The sequence below is a fragment of the Lepus europaeus genome, chromosome 20, assembly GCF_033115175.1.
Source record: "Lepus europaeus isolate LE1 chromosome 20, mLepTim1.pri, whole genome shotgun sequence".
NCBI lineage: Eukaryota > Metazoa > Chordata > Mammalia > Lagomorpha > Leporidae > Lepus > Lepus europaeus.
The window spans coordinates 6,107,485-6,128,395 of NC_084846.1; the positions used below are offsets into that span (position 1 = coordinate 6,107,485).

The 20,911-nt window shown below is 54.3% G+C and overlaps 1 protein-coding gene across 3 annotated transcripts in view; it reads right to left on the reverse strand.

Annotated features, from left to right (window-relative positions):
- The window catches only part of GATAD2A (GATA zinc finger domain containing 2A), a 97,716-nt gene extending 78,818 nt beyond the window's left edge, over positions 1–18,898 (reverse strand). Inside the window, exon 1 of one of the 3 annotated variants that reach the window (XM_062178308.1) lies at positions 18,831–18,898. The gene's annotated coding sequence lies outside the window, so the exon portion shown is untranslated. The remainder of the gene's footprint in view (positions 1–18,830) is intronic. The other 2 variants (XM_062178311.1, XM_062178313.1) reach the window with 2 other exon arrangements.
- Between the last annotated feature and the right edge of the window lie 2,013 nt (positions 18,899–20,911).

The following is a 20,911-nucleotide window of genomic DNA, read 5'->3' on the forward strand; positions in this document are numbered from 1 at the left end:
TGCAGCTCTGCCCCACCGCTGGTCTCCACTCCAGACCTGCAGAGCACGTGCCCTAAAGGCCCCGCCCTAATCTCAGGCTGAGTTTCGCCTGGATTCCACACCTCCCCCAAGCCACCCCACATCTGGCGCGACCTCCCCTAGGCGAGAGAAGCATTCCTCCACCTAAAAACGATACAAAATACAAACAGGCGACCCCGCCCCCAGGCGCCTGCCCTGGCCCAGTTGTGTCAGCAAGTCCCTCCGCTTTGCTACAAAGAAACTAAATGTCCCGAGGAAAGCGGTCTCGTTCGCAAACAGGTGACCTGGCGCAGGAACTCCGCTCCCCCGCGCCCCGTCCGCGGAGAGCCGAGGCCTTGAGCGTCTTCACTCTGGTTTGGCCACTGTGTGTGTGGGAGCGGCTTTAGCGCCACGACAACCACTACAGCAATGCGAGCTCAGCTGGGCCAACTTAATGAACTCCCGACAGAGCCGGACATACAGGTCAGCTGGGAGACCTGAGACTTGGGCCGGAGGTAGGGGCTCCAGAGCCCAAGCCGGGCGCCCTTGTGAGTCACCAAGGTGCCAGACAGCCACCCTGCCTTGAAGAGGAAGCCGTCAACGACGGGCTCGTGGCACACCCCTGCGGCCCCGCCAGGCTCGTGGTACGCCCCTGCGGACCGAGGTGAGCACGGGTGGCAGGTGGGCTGCTCAAAGGCCGTGCCCACCTCTCCAGCTGCGAAAGCAGGGCCGCAGGGTGAAACAGCTCCAGGGTTTATCTTGGTGCCAGGGGGAGGAATCCACACCTCCGTGGGGTCCCGGTGCTCGGCTGGGTGGACAGTGATTAAAGACCTGGCTCCCTAGCGCTGGGGTAAACAGCAAACGGCTCAGCTACGCAATTATGAAATATGATGCAATCGCCCTCACATGCCATTCTAAAGCTGAAGAAACTCCAATTAAGAGGCACCCAGGGCTACAGCCATGTTTTTCTCCCAGTTTCCCCTTTGCCCTAAAAACGAGGCAGTCAAACTTCGGGGAAAGAGCAGGCATTCCGTCCCGTGGGTAAGGGGCCCGTGTCACGCTTCGTAGCTTTGGGCCCCAGCTCTGACTCCTGACACCAGCCTCCTGCCACTGCAGACCCTGGGAGGCCACAGTGATGGTTCAAGCAACCACCTGGATGGCGTGCCTGGGTCCCAGCGCAAGTCCAGCCCAGTGGGAATCTGGGGAGTGAACGAGGACGACAGGAACACTCTGTGTCTCTGTGTGTTGTCTCTGTCTCTCTGCCTCACAAATAAACAATTCTTTAAAAAAAAAAAAAAAAAGCTTTGGTATATCAGTAGTTATTGTGACTTTTTTTTTTTTTTTTTTGACAGGCAGAGTTAGTGTGAGAGAGAGAGAAAGGTCTTCCTTCTGTTGGTTCACCCTCCAATGGCTGCTACGGCCAGCACGCTGCGCCAATCCAAAGCCAGGAGCCAGGTGCTTCCTCCTGGTCTCCCATGTGGGTGCAGGGCCCAAGCACTTGGGCCATCCTCCACTGCCTTCCTGGGCCACAGCAGAGAGCTGGCCTGGAAGAGGAGCAACCAGGACAGAATCCGGCGCCCCGACTGGGACTAGAACCCGGTGTGCCGGCGCCACAGGTGGAGGATTAGCCTAGTGAGCTGTGGTGCCGGCCAATGTGACATTTTTAAAACTTTTTTTTTGGGGGGGGGGGCATTTGGTTTGACTGTCCAGCCTCCCGCATCTCACATGGGAGCGCCTGGGTTCAGGTCCCAGCTCAGCTCCCCGCTGGCATGCATCCTGGGAGGCAGAGGTCCCTGCCACGCACCTGGGAGAACTGAATGGAATTCCCACCTCCCGGTTTCCACCTGGCATCTGGGAAGCAGACCAGCAGCTGGGAGCTTGCACTTGTGTGTCTCTCTGTCCCTCAAGTATGTAAATAAAATTTTTTAAAAAGTAACTACACTTCTGTTATTGAACCCAAAATTTCTTCTCAATTCATTTTAAAGTCTTTGTCTTTCATAAGCCAATCATTATTGATAATAGCCAGACCTCCTTACCCCCAACAACCCCAAAACTACCTTTCAAGTGGACTAATAAATAAGATTCTAAACACCATCTGAACCTATCCCTACAACAGAGGAACTAAAAAAAAAAAAAAAAAAAAAAAAAAAAAATGTGGGCCAAGTTTTGGGTTTGTGTCTGCTTTTACAGCAAAAATTGGCCAAGGCTCCACAGTGCTGTGAAATCAACTGAAAAGTAGTAGCATCACCTACTGAATGTCCAAGGTACTGTACTTTTGGAAAAAAAATATTTATTTGAAAGGTAGAGTTATGGGGGTGGGGGGTGACAACAGAGATCTTCCATCCCCTGGTTCACTCCCCAAATGGCCACAATAGCCAGGCCAAAACCAGGAGCTTCTTCCGGGTCTCCCACTGGGTGCAGGGGCCCAAGGACTTGAGCCATCTTTTGCTGCTTTCTCAGTCCAAGCAGAAGGGAGCTGGGTCAAAAGTGGAGCAGCTGGGAATTGAACCAGCATCCATACAGGATGCTGGCGGCACAGGCTTTACCTGCTACGCCACAATGCCGGTCCCTAGGTACTGTACTTTTTTATTTTTTTTTTTCAATCAGAAAATTTTGAGGGGCTGGTGCTGTGAAGTAGCGGGTAAAGCCACTGTCTGCAGTGCCAGCATTCCATATGGATGCTAGTTTGAGTCCCGGCTGCTCCACTTCCGATCCAGTTCTCTGCTATGGCCTGGGAAAGCAGGAGAAGATGGCCCAAGTCCTTGGGCCCCTGCACCCACGTGGGAGACCCGGATGGAGCTCCTGGCTTCAGATCAGCCCAGCTCCAGCCATGGTGGCCATTTGGGGAGTGAACCAGTGGATGGAAAACCTCTCTCTCTCCCCCTCTCCCTCTCTGTCTGTATCTGCCTCTCTGTAACTTTGCATTTCAAATAAATAAATAAATCTTTAAAAATTTTATTTACTGTGGCTGGTGCTGTGGGCTAAACAGTAAAGCTGCTGCTTATAGCACCAGCGTCCCATGTGGGTGTCAGTTCCAGTCTCAGTTGCTCCACTTCTGATCCAGCTCCCTGCTAATGCACCTGGGAAAGCAGTAGAAGATGGCCTAAGTCGTTGGGCCCTTACACCCATGTGGGAGACTTGGAAGAAGCTCCTGGCTCCTGGCTTCAGAATAGCCCAGCTCTGGCTGTTGTGGCCATTTGGGGAGGCGAACCAGTGGATAGAAGCGCGTGCTCTCTCTCTCTCTCTCTCTCTCTCTCTCTCTCTAACTGTCCCTTTCAAATAAATAAATAAATCTTTAAGAGACAGAGAGGGGACTGGAGCTGTGGCACAGCAGGTTAATGCCCTGGCCTGAAGCCCTGGCATCCCATTTGGGCGCCAGTTTGAGACCAAGCTGCTCCACTTCTGATCCAGCTCTCTGTGATGGCCTGGGAAAGCAGTAGAAGATGGCCCAAGTGCTTGAGTCCCTGCACCCGTGTGGGAGACCCAGAGGAAGCTCCTGGCTCCTGGTTTCGGATTAGCCCAGCTCTGGCCATTGCAGCCATCTGAGGAGTGAACCATCGGATGGAAGACCTCTCTCTCTCTCTCTGCCTTTCTTCTCTCTGTGTAATTCTTTCAAATAAAAAATAAATCTTAAAAAAAAGAGAGAGAGAGATAGGGAGAAGCAGAGAGGGAATCTCCCGTGTGCTGGGTCACTCCCCAAATGGCCACAACAGCCAGGGCTGGGCCAGGCCAAAGCCAGGAGCCAGGAGATTCCTCCAGGTCTCCCACGTCGGTGCAGGGGCCAAAGCACTCAGGCCCTCTTCTGCTTCCTTCCCAGGCCATTAGCAGGAGCTGGATCAGAAGTGGAGCAGCCAGGACTCAAACCGGTACCCATAGGGCCGCTCCCTACAGTGCAGGCCCCAAGTTATGAAGGCTTTAGCCAATGTTGGGATCACATCTGTTGGAGATAGCAGACCCCTATTATTTTCTGCAAAGTTCTCTCAACAGAGAGTTCATTCAAAAATGTCACAAGCTGGCTGGCGCCGTGGCTCAACAGGCTAATCCTCCGCCTAGCGGCGCCGGCACACCGGGTTCTAGTCCCGGTCGGGGCACCGATCCTGTCCCGGTTGCCCCTCTTCCAGGCCAGCTCTCTGCTGTGGCCCGGGAGTGCAGTGGAGAATGGCCCAAGTCCTTGGGCCCTGCACCCCATGGGAGACCAGGAGAAGCACCTGGCTCCTGCCTTCGGATCACCGCGGTGCGCTGGCCGCAGCGCACCAGCCGCAGAGGCCATTGTAGGGTGACCCAACGGCAAAGGAAGACCTTTCTCTCTGTCTCTCTCTCTCCACTCTGCCTGTCAAAAATTAAAAAAAAAAAAAAAAAAAAACCAAGCTGGGGACGGCGTTGTGGTGCAGTGGGTTCAGCTGCTGTCTGCAACACTGGCATCCCATAAGAGTGCTGGTTCAAGTCCTAGCTGCTCCACTTCCAATGCAATTTCCTACTAATGCACCTGGGAAAGCTGTGGAAGATGGCCTAAGTGCTGAAAAAGAGCACTGTTTTCCATACTTTGCATTTTTAGGACTCCCAATCTAAAAGAGTTTTCACTGAATTTAGGAACAATATAACCATACTCCCTAAGGGAGGGTTGTTCTAAAGTTTCTTATTTCACCCCAAATTCATGCTTGCACCATGAGATGCCACAGACATGGTTTAGGAAAGGAAAGGAAAAGATTAATGTTTATGTGAATTTGATTTCCCTAGCACTGTGGTGTTTTTTATTCTTTTCTCAAGGACCAGCAGGTTCCTAACAGGACTCTTAACAATGATGCATTATGAAAAATGTAACATTGCGAGCCGTGACCGCTGCCCCGTGTCATGTCTTCAGCCAGGCACTCTCACACTCCAGGAGGAGTTTGTGGGAGACAGGTCAGCAGCACCTGTGGTCCCCATCTGTCGCTTATGTTGAAAGGCTCTCTAGACACAGTGCCCTCTGCCAAGGAGTGAGAGAGTGTGTGTGTGTGTGTGTGTGTGTTGTTCTGAATGCAGTCTCTGACTGCAGCTCCTTAGAGTCCGTGCTTATGCAGCGTGGAGTGCAGGGAGGCGTGTGCTGTCCACAGCGAGTCCCTGGGTGGCCCTGGGCATGGCCTGCTGCCGCAGGTTCTGCGCACAAAGCCGCCCCTCAAGGGTTAGGTGCACACTGCTCGGAAGTCTTGTTCTGAACTCAAGTGTGCCTCCCACTCTGTCGTCATTGGTATACGTCCCCAGTTGGCAAGGAAAGGCTCATTTGTGTCCATATAAGATTCACAAAAAAAAAAAAAAAAAAGTCCCACCTAACTTAGATCTGCTTAGTCTGAAAAATTTGTAAGTGAATTATGTTTTCTATCACTTAAAGAGTTTAAAGAAAAAAATTAAAAACAGTCACAAGTCCAGTGATCAACCTATTCAAAACCTCCTAAAAAGCATCAGTCACATCAACAGCCCACTGCTAAACATCCGACATGAGAAAAACATGTTTTTTGTTTTGTTTTGTTTTGTTTTGACAGGCAGAGTGGACAGTGAGAGAGAGAGACAGAGAGAAAGGTCTTCCTTTTGCTGTTGGTTCACCCTCCAATGGCCGCCGCGGTTGGTGCGCTGCGGCCGGCACACCACACCGATCCGAAGGCAGGAGCCAGGTGCTTCTCCTGGTCTCCCATGGGGTGCAGGGCCCAAGCACTTGGGCCATTCTCCACTGCACTCCCGGGCCACAGCAGAGAGCTGGCCTGGAAGAGGGGCAACCGGGACAGAATCCGGCGCCCCAACCGGGACTAGAACCCAGTGTGCTGGCGCCGCAAGGCGGAGGATTAGCCCAGTGAGCCGAGGTGCCGGCCAAGAAAAACATGTTTTAAACACTCAGTATCCAGTTCACACTCCCCTCTCTAGCTGTTGAATGGCAGGTCTTCCATCTGGACATATTCTGAAGAAATACGGTCCTCCCAAAGCTTGTCCCAGTAGGACAGGTACATGGACACACACACACACACGCCGGCCCTCTTCGTTTTCTCCTTCACAACCTGATGACAACCATGCCCCTGTGTAGGCACAAGCAGGCCTGCATTTACCTACTACTGTTTTGGAAGAGTAAGACCTTTATTTCAAACTTAGGTCAAAAGGCAATGATCGGTAGGGTATCAGGCTAAATCTAAAGCCTAACGCTTGAAAATGAAATGAAAGATTCAAAGTTGTTCTGGTACGTTAAGAATTTTAGGGGCCGGTGCTGTGGAGAAGCTGGTAAAGCCACTGCCTGCAGTGCCGGCATCCCACATGGGCACCAGTTCGAGTCCCGGCTGGTCCACTTCTGATCTAGCTCTCTGCTATGGCCTGGGAAAGCAGTAGAAGATGGCCCAAGTCCTTGGGCCCCTGCGTGGGAGACCCAGATGGAGCTCCTGGCTCCTGGCTTCAGATTGGTCAGGTCCAGCCGTTGCAGTCATCTGGGGAGTGAACCAGCGGATAGAGGACCTCTCTCTCTCTCTCTCTCTCCCTCTGATTCTCCTCTCTCTATGTAACTCTGACTTTCAAATAAATAAATAAATCTTTTTAAAAATAAAGAATTTTAGACCAGGAGCCAGCATTGTGGCACGACAGATTAAGCCTCTGCCTGCAGTGCTGGCATCCCATATAGGCACTCGTTCTAGTCCCTGCTTCTCCACTTCTGATCTGGCTCCCTGCTGATGTGCCAGGGAGAGCAGTGGAAAAATCACCCAAGTCCTTGGGTCCCTGCACCCATGTGGGAGAACCAGATATAGCTCCTGGCTCCTGACTTCAGCATGGCCCAGCCCTGTCCATTGTGGCCATTTTGGGTGTGAACCAGTGGATGGAGATCTCTCTCTATCCCTTTCTCTCTCTGTAACTCTTTCAAATAAATAAAATTTCAAAAAAAAATTTTTTTAAATATACTTATTTCTTTGAAATGCAGAGTTACAGATGAGCACGGGCGAGACAGAGAGAGAGTTCTTCCACTTGTTGGTTCACTCCCCAAACAGCCTCAGCGGCCAGAGCTGGGCTGATCGGAAGCCAGGAGCCAGGAACAACTTCTGGGTCTCCCATGAGGACGCAGGGGCCCAAGCACTTGCACCACCTGCTGCTTTCCCAGGCCATCAGTAGGGAGCTGGACTGGAAGTGGAGCAGCCAGGACTCAAACCAGGGCTCACATGGGATGCCGGTGCCACAGGTGGAAGCTTAACCTAGTATACCGCAGCATCAGCCCCAATAAAATCAATCTTAAACAGAAATTTTTAGACCAGCTTCAGTGATGATAATGGGAGGTGGTAGTGGGGGAGGAGTGGTGGCAGGGTATCTGGCACAGCAGTTAAGATGCTGTTTGGTGGGGGCCAGCGCTGTGGCATAACAGGTAAAGCCACTACCTGCAGTGCCGGCATCCCATATAGGCTCCAGTTCAAATCTTGGCTACTCTACTTCTGATCCAGCCCTCTGCTATGGCCTGAGAAAGCAGTAGAAGATGACCCAAGTCCTTGGGCCCTGCACCAGCATGGGAGACCCAGAAGCAGCTCCTGGCTCCTGGCTTCAGATCAGCTCAGTTCTGGCCATTGCAGGCACCTGGGGAGTAAACCAGGAGATGGAAGCCCCACCCCCCCACCCCCACCCCCCGCCACCGCCTGCCTCTCTATAACTCTGCCTTTCAAATAAATAAATAAATATTAAAAAAAAAAAAGAAAGAAAGAAAGAAAGAAAAAGATGCTGCTTGGGACGCCCACATCCCTTATCAGTGCTTGGGCTCCTCCCCTGACTCAGGTCCCAATTCCAGCTTCCCGGTAATGTGCACCTTGGGAGCCAGCAGGTGAGGGTTTTAGTTTGCGTGCTTCAAAGAGCTGTCATCATGTGGGAAAAACAGATTGAGTTCCTGGCTTCTGACTTCAGCCTGACGCAGAGCCAGCTGTTGTGAGCACTTGGGGAGTGAACCAGTGGGTGGGAGATCTCAGTGTGCCTGCCTTACTCCTCTCTCTCCTTATCTTTTCTAATTGAAAAAAAAAAAGTTTAAATATAATTTTAAGGCCGGCGCCGTGGCTCAACAGGCTAATCCTCCGCCTTGCGGCGCCGGCACACCGGGTTCTAGTCCCGGTCGGGGCACCGATCCTGTCCCGGTTGCCCCTCTTCCAGGCCAGCTCTCTGCTGTGGCCAGGGAGTGCAGTGGAGGATGGCCCAAGTCCTTGGGTCCTGCACCCCATGGGAGACCAGGAGAAGCACCTGGCTCCTGCCATCGGAACAGCGCGGTGCGCCGGCCGCAGCGCGCGACCGCGGCGGCCATTGGAGGGTGAACCAACGGCAAAAGGAAGACCTTTCTCTCTGTCTCTCTCTCACTGTCCACTCTGCCTGTCAAAAAAAAAAAAAAAAAAGAAAGAAAAAAAAATAAATAAATAAATATAATTTAAAAAAAATTTTTTTTGACAGGCAGAGTGGATAGTGAGAGACAGAGACAGAGAGAAAGGTCTTCCTTTTGCCGTTGGTTCACCCTCCAATGGCCACCACGGTTGGCGCGCTGCAGCCGGTCCACCGCGCTGATCCGAAGGCAGGAGCCAGGTGTTTATCCTGGTCTCCCATGGGGTGCAGGGCCCAAGCACTGGGCCATCCTCCACTGCACTCCCTGGCCACAGCAGAGAGCTGGCCTGGAAGAGGGGCAACCGGGACAGAATCCGGCGCCCCGACTGGGACTAGAACCCGGTGTGCCGGCGCCACAAGGAGGAGGATTAGCCCAGTGAGCTGTGGCGCTGCCTAAATATAATTCTTAAAGGAAAAAATTCAAAAGCAGCCCTCAGATTTGTTCTCTTAGGGGCCGGCGCTGTGGCATAGCAGGTAAAGCCACCACCTGCAGCATCAGCATCCCATATGTGCACCGGTTCAAGTCCCAGCTGCTCCACTTTTTTTTTTTTTTTTTGGTGGGATGCCAGCGCTTCAGGCCAGGGCGTTAACCCGCTGTGCCACAGCGCCCCCCCTCCTTTTTTTTAAAGATGTATTTATTTAATTTGAAAGTCAGAGTTACACAGAGAGAGAAGAGGCAGAGAGAGAGAGAGAGAGAGAGAGAGAGAGAGGTCTTCCATCCACTGGTTCACTCCCCAGGTGGCCACAACAGCTAGTTCTGTGCCAATCCGGTTTTCCACGTGGGTGCAGGGGCCCAAGGACTTGGGCCATCTTCTACTGCTTCCCCAAGCCAGAGCAGAGAGCTGGATCAGCAGTTGGAGCAGCCAGGACTCAAACCAGCGCCCATATGGGATGCTGGCACTGCAGGTGGCAGCTCTACCCACTATGCCACAGTGACAGCCTGTGCTCCACTTCTGATCCAGCTTCCTGCTAATGTGCCTGGGAAGGTCATGGATGATGGACCAACTGCTTGGGACCCTATCACCCATGTGGAAGACCTAGATGGAATTCCAGGCTCCTTGCTGTTCCAGCCACTGCAACTATCTGGGGAGCAAACCAGCAGGCAGGATATATCTCTCTCTCCCTCTCCCTTTCTCCTGCCCCATAACTGCCCTTCAAATAATAAAATAAATAAGTCTTTAAAAAGAAAAAAGAAAATGTGCTTGCCAAGGTGTTAGATAAAGAAAAAACAAACAAACAGGGAGTCTAAATGGCCTGATTTAGCAGAATATCCAATCAAAGAGGCTCACTGAAAACTCAATTTAAATATTACCTGCATTTGAGTTCAACCTAGGAGCCTAAGATGGCACTCTTCTGCTCATCACTGGAGATGACGGCACATTTTACAAGACCTCCTTCCTCTGAAATAACTTTGGGCTTGTCTTGATGAAGTTCTCAGCACAAACTCTGACTTTTAGGCTAGCGGAAGCTCTGATGGTCACAGGTGCTCACCTGGCTGTTCTTCACCGCCAGGTCCCAGAATGGCCACGCCATTCCTCTGGCCTTCCTCTCCCCGGAAGGCCTGGCCATGTAACAGGTTAGTTGCTCCCCTCGGCCCCCGCCCTCCTTCATGAAGCACTTGCCTCAGCAGGCTCAATGAGAACTCCCACCCCACTGAGAAGTGAGGTTTCCCTAGCACACAGAGTGCAGTCAGCCACCCTACTCCAGACGTCACTGCCAAGTCCACACAGAAAGTACACCAAGGCCATGCCGCGGCAGTGCGCGACCGGGGACATCACCGGCTCTCGGATGCTCACAGCCTGTGGCCCAAAACAGACTGGCTTACTCTTTTACTCTTAGGTAGGGTGTGTGTGTGTATACATATATATATATATACATACATTTTTTTTTTTTTAAGATTTACCTATTCATGGGGCCAGCATAGTAGGTTAAGCTGTCACCTGCAGTGCCGGCATGTCATATGGGCGCCAGTTCAAGTCCTGGCTGCTCCACTTCCGATCCAGCTCTCTGCTGTGGCCTGGGAAAGCAGTAGAAGATGACCCAAGTCCTTGAGCCCCTGCACCCATGTGGGAGACCCAGAGGAAGCTCCTGGCTCCTGGATTCGGATCGGCACAGCTCCGGCCATTGTGGTCATTTGGGGAGTGAACCAGTGGATGGAAGACACCTCTCTCTCTCCCTCTCTCAACCTCTGCCTCTCTGTAACTCTGCTGTTCAATAAATAAGCAAAAATAAGTATTTTTTAAAAAATTAGGCAGATACCAAACATAAAGCTAATATATAAAAAAAATCTACTTGGGGGCCAGCGCCTGTGGCCGGGTTCTAGTCCCAGCTGCTCCTCTTCCAGTCCAGCTCTCTGCTGTGGCCCAGAAGGGCAGTGGAGGATGGCCCAAGTGCTTGGGCCCTGCACCCGCATGGGAGACCAGGAGAAGCACCTGGCTCCTGGCTTCGGATCAGCACAGCACGCCGGCCGAGGCGGTCATTTGAGGGGTGAACCAACGGAAGGAAGACCTTTCTCTCTGTCTCTCTCTCAGTGTCTAATTCTGCCCGTCAAAAAAAAAAAAAAAAAAAATCTACTCATTTGAAAGGCAGAGTGACAGAGACCTCTATGTGCTGGTTCACTCCCCCAAATGCCTGCAATAGCCAGGGCTGGGTCAGGCTGAAGCTAGGAACTCCATCCAGGTTTCCCACAGGGGTGGCAGGGATCCAAGTACTTGAGCCATCATCTGTCACCATCCAGGCACATCAGAGCTGAACTGGAAGCAGCGGCCAGGACTTGAACCAGCACTCCCCATGGGATGACAGTGTAGCAAGCGGCAGCTTAACCTGCTGTACTACAATGCTAGCCCCATCTTGGGCAGCATTAACCGCCACAGACAGCAATTTGAGACGGACAGTCAGACGGGTGATAATTCTCTAACCACCACCTGTACTAGGGACCTGCAAGGATCTGATTGCTACTGTGTACTCAGCACCCCTTTCCCCCACACCCCCTAAAAAAGAGAGAAAAGAGAGGTTCAAAAAGATTAGACTGCTTGCAGTGAGGCTACTTCCCAGAGGCCACATGCCAGCAAGTGGAATCCGGATCCAAACCCAAAGTTTTTCTGGCTCTCAGATATCTACTGCACACAGAACGCCCCCCCACCCCCGGTTCTGCAAAGCACAAAGGTATAGATAATGCACACCACTCTGAGAGCACAGAGACGGGTCCTGCTGTGTGCCGCCTCACGTTCCACGCACACCTCCAGCGCGCAGCCCGCGGTGCAGGCAGGCCCCCGAGAACGCTGCGATCACGCTCACGCAGCAGGAAGTCGCCTGTGGGACACCCCTCCGGACAGGCCTCTGAGCTCGGAGGAACGTGAGCCCACCCCCCAGCACTGCCAAGTGCAGACCCACTGGTGCTCCCACCGCTCATCAAGTGGCTTACCGAGGAGAAAGGGGAACTCGAACCTGTTCTCCCTGCTCACGTTGCAGCCCACATGAACTCAGCCTGAAGGAAGAAAGAACAGGAAGTGGAGAAGGTGCAGGCACCCACTTCCCAAGGACAGCAGGAGCCCAGAGGTGGGAGCCTGGTCACATGCACAGTTGCGTTATGTGTCCACGCCCACTTCCGGCCTGGGACTGCCTCTCCACCTCGGGAGCCGGGAGTCGGTACTGGGGTAGAAAGAAAAAAGACTACCAGAAAGTTTCCTTGTAGCACTGTCCCTCTTCGAGGGAGGCTGGGCCCTCAATGAGGATCCAGCCCTGCTCTGTGGCTCCACCCCTCACAGATACACTAAAGAAAAGCACCTGTCACACAACTGACCCAAGTGGATTAACAGCAAATCTGACTCTTGGAGCTAAAACAGCACCTTGCAGGTGCCAGTGTGAGAGGGAGGGCCGCGCACCGAGCCCACCAGACACAACAGGGCAGCCATCCACCTTCGGACCTCGCTTGTCCTTACTTCCAACAGCCACACAGCCTCGTTTCCTGGTTTGTTTGTTGCTGTTGTTGTTTCAATTTCAAGCAAAGCGGGAAGGGCTTTTAGAGCTGTCCACTCCTTGTACTCCCATGAAGAAATGCCACGCGGTTCCAAAAACACGCACTACTGCCAGCTTCAAGAAAAGCAAAACTGGGCCGGCGCCGTGGCTCAACAGGCTAATCCTCCACCTTGCGGCACCGGCACACCGGGTTCTAGTCCCGGTTGGGGCACTGGATTCTGTCCCGGTTGCCCCTCTTCCAGGCCAGCTCTCTGCTATGGCCCGGGAAGGCAGTGGAGGATGGCCCAAGTGCTTGGGCCCTGCACCCCATGGGAGACCAGGAGAAGCACCTGGCTCCTGCCTTCAGATCAGCGCGGTGCACCAGCTGCAGCGCACCAGCCGCGGCGGCCATTAGAGGGTGAACCAACGGCAAAAGGAAGACCTTTCTCTCTGTCTCTCTCTCTCATTGTCCACTCTGCCTGTCAAAAAAAAAAAAAAAAGAAAAGCAAAACTGAAAATGCTCCCTTGCAGTGACCATCCCAGACTCTTACTGCTCCAAGGTCACAGCCACAGTCGTGGTGGATCAGCTACGGCCGACAACCAATAATCAACAGGGAAAATGCCGTCATGTCTGCCACCTTCTAGCGGGCGGAGACAGAAGCTGAGAACATGAGAGGGGCAGTGAGTGAGGTTTCACTTCTGAATCACCAAGAAACTCCACCACAAGCTCCCAGTGAGGCTGCGGCACCCACGGATATGCCCAAAGAAACCCCACAGTGTCCTTCCATTTTTGTTTACTTGTCCACAACTGGGATACAAGGACCTTGAGGGCCGAACGCTAGACCCCCAGCACCCAGCATGCGCACTGCAGGTGCACAAACATTCCCAAGACTTAACACTTTCTAATGTTTTAACCACATTTAAATCATTAAAAAAAAAAAAAAAAAACTTATTCATTTGACAGGCAGAGTGACAGAGAGGGAAGGAAAGACAGAAGGGGAGAGATCTTTTATCCTTTGGCTCACTCCCCAAATGGCCACAGCAGCCAGCACTGGGCCAGGCCAAAGCCAAGAGCCAGGAACTCCATCCAGGTCTCCCACTCGGCGGGCAGGGCCCAAGCACCAGGACAGTCTTCAGCTGCCCCCCCCCCCCAGGCACACTGGCAGGGAGCTGGATCAGAAGTGGAGCAGCCAGTAGCTGAACAGGGTAGCCAGCCCCATCCCCGCTTCTTTTTTCTTCTTTTTTTTTTTTTTTAATAAGACACCATACCTTATGGTCACACAGGAAAACCTGCCACCACACATCCCTTGTGGGCCAGGTTGGGGGAATCAGCTTGTATTTAAATAACACACCAGCATATACCAAGATAGTAAGGGCACAGAGAGGATACAAAACAAACTTAATAGCAGACATTTAAAATAGATCCATTCATTTGGACGGAACCGCTCCATACACTAGTTCCTTCTCAACTCCAAAAGGGCCCGGCTTGTTTCTTGTCTTCCAGCTCTCAGGGATCCAATGCCCCCAGTGCCGTCTCCAGCAGGAAGGAAGCTCTGACTTCCCCAGCTATTTCAGTTATATAAATCAACAGCTTACAATCCAGAGTTAGGAGCTGGGCCGTGCTCGGACCCACATGCCTTTTAGAGCTGCCCACCAACGGATAACCACGTTACATTACATCTAATAAATGTACCAAGATCAATATCACTTCTAAGTATCCAAGGTTTTTTATTGCTATAAGGATCTTTCAATTAAAAAAAAAAAAAGTTAAAAAAAAAAGTCCTGCTAGATAAAGATTTGCTGTTGGCGCCACGACCCACCAGAGTGCAGTCCGTGGCACAGGAGAGACACAGCACAATCTCAAAGGGGAGGGTGAGCCCTTTGAAGTTTAAAAAATTTTTATATTTTAAAAATAATAGGTGCCAGTGCAGTGGCAGAGCGGGTAAAGCTGCCACCTGCAGTCCCAGCATCCCACATGGGCGCCAGTTCAAGTCCCCAGCTACCCCACCGCCAATCCAGCTCTCTGCTTTGGCCTGAGAAAACAGAAGATGCCCAAGTCCTTGGGCACCTGCACCCCAATGGGAGACCCGGGAGAAGCTCCTGGCTTCAGATTGGCGCAGCTCTGGCCGTTGCAGCCAATTGGGGAGTGAACTAGCAGATGGAAGACCTCTCTCTCTCTCTCTCTCTCTGCCTTTCCTTCTCTCTCTGTGTAACTCTGACTTTCAAATAAATAAATGAATCTTTATAAAATACTAAACTTTGCTCCTTGCTCTGGAATGTAATAATTGTCCTTAAGAGAAATTTACAATTGGTATTTCTTTGCTTCAATACCAAAATCATTTTGTATGTGTACGTGTATGTGTGTGTGTGTCTAGAGAGACAGAGGTAAGGTATACTTCAAGAGAAAAAAAAAAAAAAAGCCGGCGCCGCGGCTCACTAGGCTAATCCTCCGCCTTGCGGCGCCGGCACACCGGGTTCTAGTCCCGGTCGGGGCACCGATCCTGTCCTGGTTGCCCCTCTTCCAGGCCAGCTCTCTGCTGTGGCCAGGGAGTGCAGTGGAGGATGGCCCAAGTCCTTGGGTCCTGCACCCCATGGGAGACCAGGATAAGTACCTGGCTCCTGCCATCGGATCAGCGCGCTGCGCTGGCCGCAGTGCGCCTACCGCGGCGGCCATTGGAGGGTGAACCAACGGCAAAAGGAAGACCTTTCTCTCTGTCTCTCACTGTCCACTCTGCCTGTCAAAAAAAAAAAAAAAAAAAACACCTTTTCTGCAAACTTAGAAGCAGCCCACTAGGGGCCTAGCTCGGACCTGTTATGCCCCTGGGTTTGATCTGTGGGAGGGAGAGTGCCATCTGTCCCCACACTAGTAAGGGGAGAAAGCGGGGCCCAATTCATAGGCCATGGTTGTTGTGGTGTAGCTGGTTCAGCCACTATCTGCGACATTGACATCTCCTGTGGGCACCGGTTCAAGTCCAAGCTACTCCACTTCCAATCCAGCTCCCTGTTGACGCGTCTGGAAAGCAGTGGAAGATGGCCCCCCTGCACCCACAGGCAACACCCAGATGAAGCTCCTGGCTCCTGGTTTAGCCCAGCCCAGTTCCAGTGGTTGCAGCCATTTGGGGAGTGAACCAGCAAATGGAAGATCTCTCTAATTCTGCCTAAACAAATAAATCTTTAAAAAAAAAAAAAAAAATCAGGGTCCGGCTCCTCTATCCCGCGCTCCATTCCCGCCCTGTGTTCCCTGCCCCCAGAAGCTGAGTTAGCATCTCCACAGACAGCTCTCTAGCTCCGTGGTCCTGGGAGCTCAAGGTGAATTCTGATCGCTGTGGGCACCGAGCCGCACACTGGCCCTCTCAAAGTCCTGTTATTGTGTGGCGTCAAACGCCTTTGTACATCACTTTGCCAGCCTTTTGTCCCCAAATCTGATCTGTTACCATGAAAGAATGGCGCTTCTCCCAAGGTTCTAAAGTGGAAGCGCGGATCACTCCCCGCTAACTGCTGCCTCGCACTCACTCATGCAGTTTCAAAATATGGTTAGGATCCCGAAATTCTGCTTCACCTGCTTTTTTTTCTTCTTGCAATCCTTCAAGTTCATTATCATCTACTTCGCCTTTGGACTAATTAGAGTAATGCGTCTCCCTACTTGCCTCTAACTCCCAAATTACCCCCACTTGATGGAGGGAGATGCCAAGGCTGAGGCAAACACACACTCCCTGCCACACAGCAAGTTCATCGCACGAAAAACTGCTGCGAAGAGACTCAGGGGGGCTGTGGGTCTCCCAAGAGGCACACCAGGCTTCCTTCTCTGCGGGCATTACTCAGTGTTAGCAAAATGTCAAACACTTCCTGGTCTGGAGATCCAAGCCAGGATCTTAATCTCACGAGCAAAACAACCGACCTGGACTGCACACCAGCCATGTGCCAGTGGCTGCCTCCAGTTCATTATCCTCGATTCATTCATTCATCCAACCAAAAACAGGAGGCGCCTTCACACCCATTCAGAGATGGCCTCCCTCAAGTACTTAGTGACTTGTCCAAGGCCACACACCCAGGAAAGACAGAGGCAGGGTCTGCGCTAGGTGCTTCTGACTCCAAAGTCGCCCGTTCCCTTTTTCACCCCCGGCCCCCGCTGGTCCTACGCAGGTGCGTCTCTGCCCTCTTTTGAGCACCCTCCAGGACCCCTAGTCCCCCCAGCTCTCCCTTCCCAACAGGGCAGTGCCTACAGCTGACCAGGAAGAGGAGAAGAGCAGCCAGCCAGGTCTGCCTGGACTTGACTACCCCAGGAGCGGAGGGCCCAGGAACCTCTCCAAGTGCTTCTCCAACAGAAGAAAATAGCTCGAGTTGGAACTTGTGTCCACACGGTCCGCCGACAGATTTAGACCTCAAATTATAGGCTCTCCACAAAAGGACTCAAATTAAGCAAGACCCAGAGGGAAGCGGACGGGAGAGAGATCGCCTTAAGTCAAACTGTGAAGCGAACGGCGATGGGCGTGGGGGCAGAGGGGAGAACCTGTTCAAACACTGAACCGCACGGCCTTCCAGAGCTCCACGCCTCCGCCCAGCCCAGCGCGCCCCACGACTCCAGCCTGAGACCCGGGCGCGGGCGCGAAGTGGCTACAAGTTACTCAGGTTTCAAGCCGAGGTTCCTGTCCTCTCGCCCATCTCTCAATGCCAGCATTCATGTGCTGGGGCTCCAGAGAGCTCTGCGTTGGGCAAAGCAGATAAAATTAGCTACTGCAGTGAACTTGGAATCCAGGGTGGGCCATTAAAAAAAAAAAAAAAAGTACATAGGAGATGTGTACAAGCCACGTAAAAACTTCCTTTGCGCCCAGCCAGTCACCTAAAACTTTTTTTTAAGACTGCAGCTGAGAGCCGCGTCTCCACCCTCTCTGGACCCAAGGTGACCCATTTCCTGCTTCTGGCCCTGCCTGCCAGGCCAGAGCGGCCCACAGCCGGGCAGCCTCTCTGGATCCAGGGGTGAATCTAAGCACCCAAGGAGAGAGAGACACAGCCGGAAGGCCCGAGGGAGCACTTTCTTCTCCTTTTGCTGGGGGTGGGGAGGGGAGGGGAGGGCCACCACGCAGAGGGAGGACCGAGGGATGGGACAGGAAGTGTGGGTCGGCCCCCAGGCTGACAGGGCGATAATGGGGAGACGACGTTGCTGCCCCGTCCCGCCTGCCTCTGCACTGCTCTGACACCTCGGTGGCCTTGTGGCTGCAACTCCTGCGCCCCCCACCCCCCCAAATCTAGCAGCTCTTAAAAGCCCGGCCGTCGGGCAATGGCGCTTTGGGCCTCTCGGGCCACAGATTCCCCTCAAGCCACAAAATCCTGCAGGCCCAGGCCAGAGAAGATCGTGGATCCATCTGGCAAGACTCCCCATGGGGGAGGGGGTGGGGCGCATTTCTGGTCTCCCTCCTCCCACAACGGAGGTGGACAGGTGCCACCCACCGGAACAGGGGGACACTGAAGCTGGGGGCTGAAGAGACAAATGGAGAGTTTCTCCTGGAGAGAATCCGGACAGAAGGTTCCAGAAAGGGGGGATGGCCTCGGGCCCAGGGCAGGGGGAGCTCTGGGAGAAGGGGCCCGCCAGGTCCCCCACAGAAGCGCCGGCTTGTTTAATCGCAGGCTTGTTCCCAGCCAGGACGGACAGAGAAACCGGGGGACCGCTCAGAAAACTGTGGCATCCAGAGACGAGCAGGGGGCTCGAAAGGCCAGAACCACTCTGTTAGAGCCGCCTGAGGATCTGGTCACTCCGAGGCGACCCAGAGCAGGCGCTCGTCCCCAAGCGGGGACCGGGCCAGCGGCCGGGACACCGGCTGGCCGCCCGCATCCCACCTTGGGATGCACGGGTTCAAGTCTGGGCTCCAACTTCCTGCTAGTGCACTTGGGAAGGCGGCGGATGGTGGCTCAAATACTTGGGCCCCTGCCACCCCTATGGGGAGACCCGGATGGAGCTCCTGGCTCCAGCCTGGCCCAGCCCTGGCTGTGGTGGGCATTTGGGGAGTGAACCCGTGGATAGGATCAGAGATCTCTCTCTCTGTCTTTCCAATAAGCAAAAATAAGCCAACAAATAAAAGTTAAACAGCAAAAGTGCGGCACCACTCAGAGAAAGTTGTTGACCAAGGCAGGAGGGGACAAAAAAAAAAAAAAAAGCAGGCAAGGAGGGGGGAGGGGCTGGCCGGAGAAGCAGGGATCTCCTTGGAGACTGTTGGGGTCCCGTGAAGAGGTGGGCAAGTGGGGTGCCCCCGGAAGCAGGCGGGGGTCCCCCAGACAGCAGGGGGCTCCTGAGAGAAGCTGGGACCCCCCCGAGGGAAGCAGCGGCCCCCATGGAAAGCGGGGGGGGGGGGGCCCAGGGAAGTGAGGGGCCCCGCAGATAAAGATTTCCTTAACGAAGTGGGGAGGGGTCTCCCCGAGGCCGGGGGCCCCTCCGCGGCTCAGAGAAAGGGTCTCCCCCAGCGAAAAGTGCAGAAGCGGAAGCCCAAGGCACCGGAAGCCGGGGACCCCCGCGGCTCCCGCCCCTCACTCACCGAAGTTGCTCCGCGAGCCCGCCGCTGGCGCCTGGGCCCCGGACGGCTCGGGCGCGGCGGGCGGGTCGGGCCGGGCGCGTCCCGCGGCGGCTGCGGCTCCCTCAGGTGGCGCCCGCGGCGGCGGCGGCGACGGCACGACGGACGGACGGCCGACCGACCGACTGCGCGGGCGGCGCGGGGCGCGCTCCGGCGGCGGGGGTGCGCGTGCGCGCGCCGGGGCGCTGACCCCGGGCGGGAGGAGCCGTCGCGCCGCGCTCGGAGCGGCCGCTCGGTCTCGCGGCTCCGTCTCACACTGAAATTGCCCGCTTCACAGCCCGGCTTCCCCGGTTGCTAGGCAGATTTCGCCTCGCACACTTCCGGGTTGAGGCGCGTCTCTCCGAGTGGCGGCGCCGCGGGCCAATGAGGTCAGTCTGAGGCTCCCAAGATCCGCACCTCACAGAGGGCGTGGCCTGCCTCACGACAGACAGCGCGCGACGGCCAATGACCGCGCGGGCCGGCTGCTCTTCAAGATCGCGCCGGCGGCCGGGGCGGGCCCGAACGGGGGGGCGGGACGAGGTGATTGACATGCGTCCGATCAATGGGAGAGAGGAGCGGGCCGAAGGACCAATCATAATTCTTCAGGGGCGGGACCTAGGCGCTGGGGCGGGAACGCCGCCAGAGGCGGGGCCTGGGAGACGCGTCACTTCGTGGCCGGCTCGCTTGGACCCCAGAGGGCGGTTCGGCTGGGCCTCCCGGCGGCCTGCAACTGTCTGGGCAGGGGGTTCCCCACAGTGCTCAGCAGGGGCGCCCCACCCACAATGCACCGGAGGCGGCCTGGGCCGGGCGGGCGTGGGGCAGTGACGCAGGCGGGGCCACGGGAGGCGCCTGAGAGGAGGCTCCCTGGCGCGAGTCGTGGCCGGGCCTTGTTCCTCGGGGGCTTCTCTCGCCTCGTGCTCCTTCCGGTCCGGAGTCGTGGCTTCGACCCACTTCTGAGGAGAATCTCGGGGATTCTGGCCCCCGGCCCCGTTCTGAGGCGAACCTTCGGGATTCTGTCCTCCCCCGGCCCCCCTCGTTCTGAGGAGAATCTCAGGCAATCGGCAATCGTGGCCCTGGCTCCTCGGGGGGCGTTTGTACCAAAGGCCGTAACCCACCAGGAGTTGAGAGCTTTTGCTGCTGTCTTTCCCCAATTGGCTTTTCACTCCTTGCCTGATTGGTACCCCCGAAGGAAGGAAGCTGTCGTGGACCTTAGTAGGCATCCCGTGTCCCTTGAAGGAAAGGGCTGAAGACGGCAGCAGTGGGAAAACCTGCAACATGGAAGACGCGATGTGGCAAGACTGTATCCCCTCCTCCACTCGGGTGCCCAGAAACGTACCCCGTGTCCTGAATTCGAGGACTGAGTTTATGAGACGAGATAGATGCCATCAAGGGAGCTCGGCCTGCTACTACTAGGACACAAAGTTATATTCAAGAGATACCAGGAACATGTTGTCCAGAGGTGGAGGAGCGAGCAGTTCAATGAGATAGTAGACGTGAGAGTGCTTTGGAAACCTTGAGACACTGTACCCACGTGGAAAAGGAGGCTTGTTACTGTTACAAGTAAACTGATGTTCCTAAAAGGAGAGTAGAGGAGAAATTCAGAGTTACAATGACGGCAGCCTGTCGTCCAGTGACAAGACTGACAGAGTCCTGGGCTAAGAACAGACCCTTGGAAACATGGAGACGTGTTCCCTGAGCGCCTTGTTTGCACCTCTGCGTGGCTCTTGACACTGTGATGCAGGAGTCTGAAGCAATCCACGTGGACCGTGAACACTTAGGCTGTTGTAGCTGGCATAGTTGGGGTCAAACCGTGTCTGACGTTCCCCCAAAGAGACAGAATTTAACTCAGAAGTTAAATTGAACTCAGTCAGTGTCTGGGTTCAAGCCCTGGCTCCATCTGCAATCCAACTTCCTGTTAAGCCATCCTAGGAAGCAGTAGATGACTCAAGTGCTTAGGCCCCTGCCACCCCCATGGGAGACCCAGATGGAGTTCCAGGCTTCTGACTTCAGCCTGGCCCAGCCCTGGCTGTTGTAGACATTTGAGGAATGAAGCAGGACATGGATGA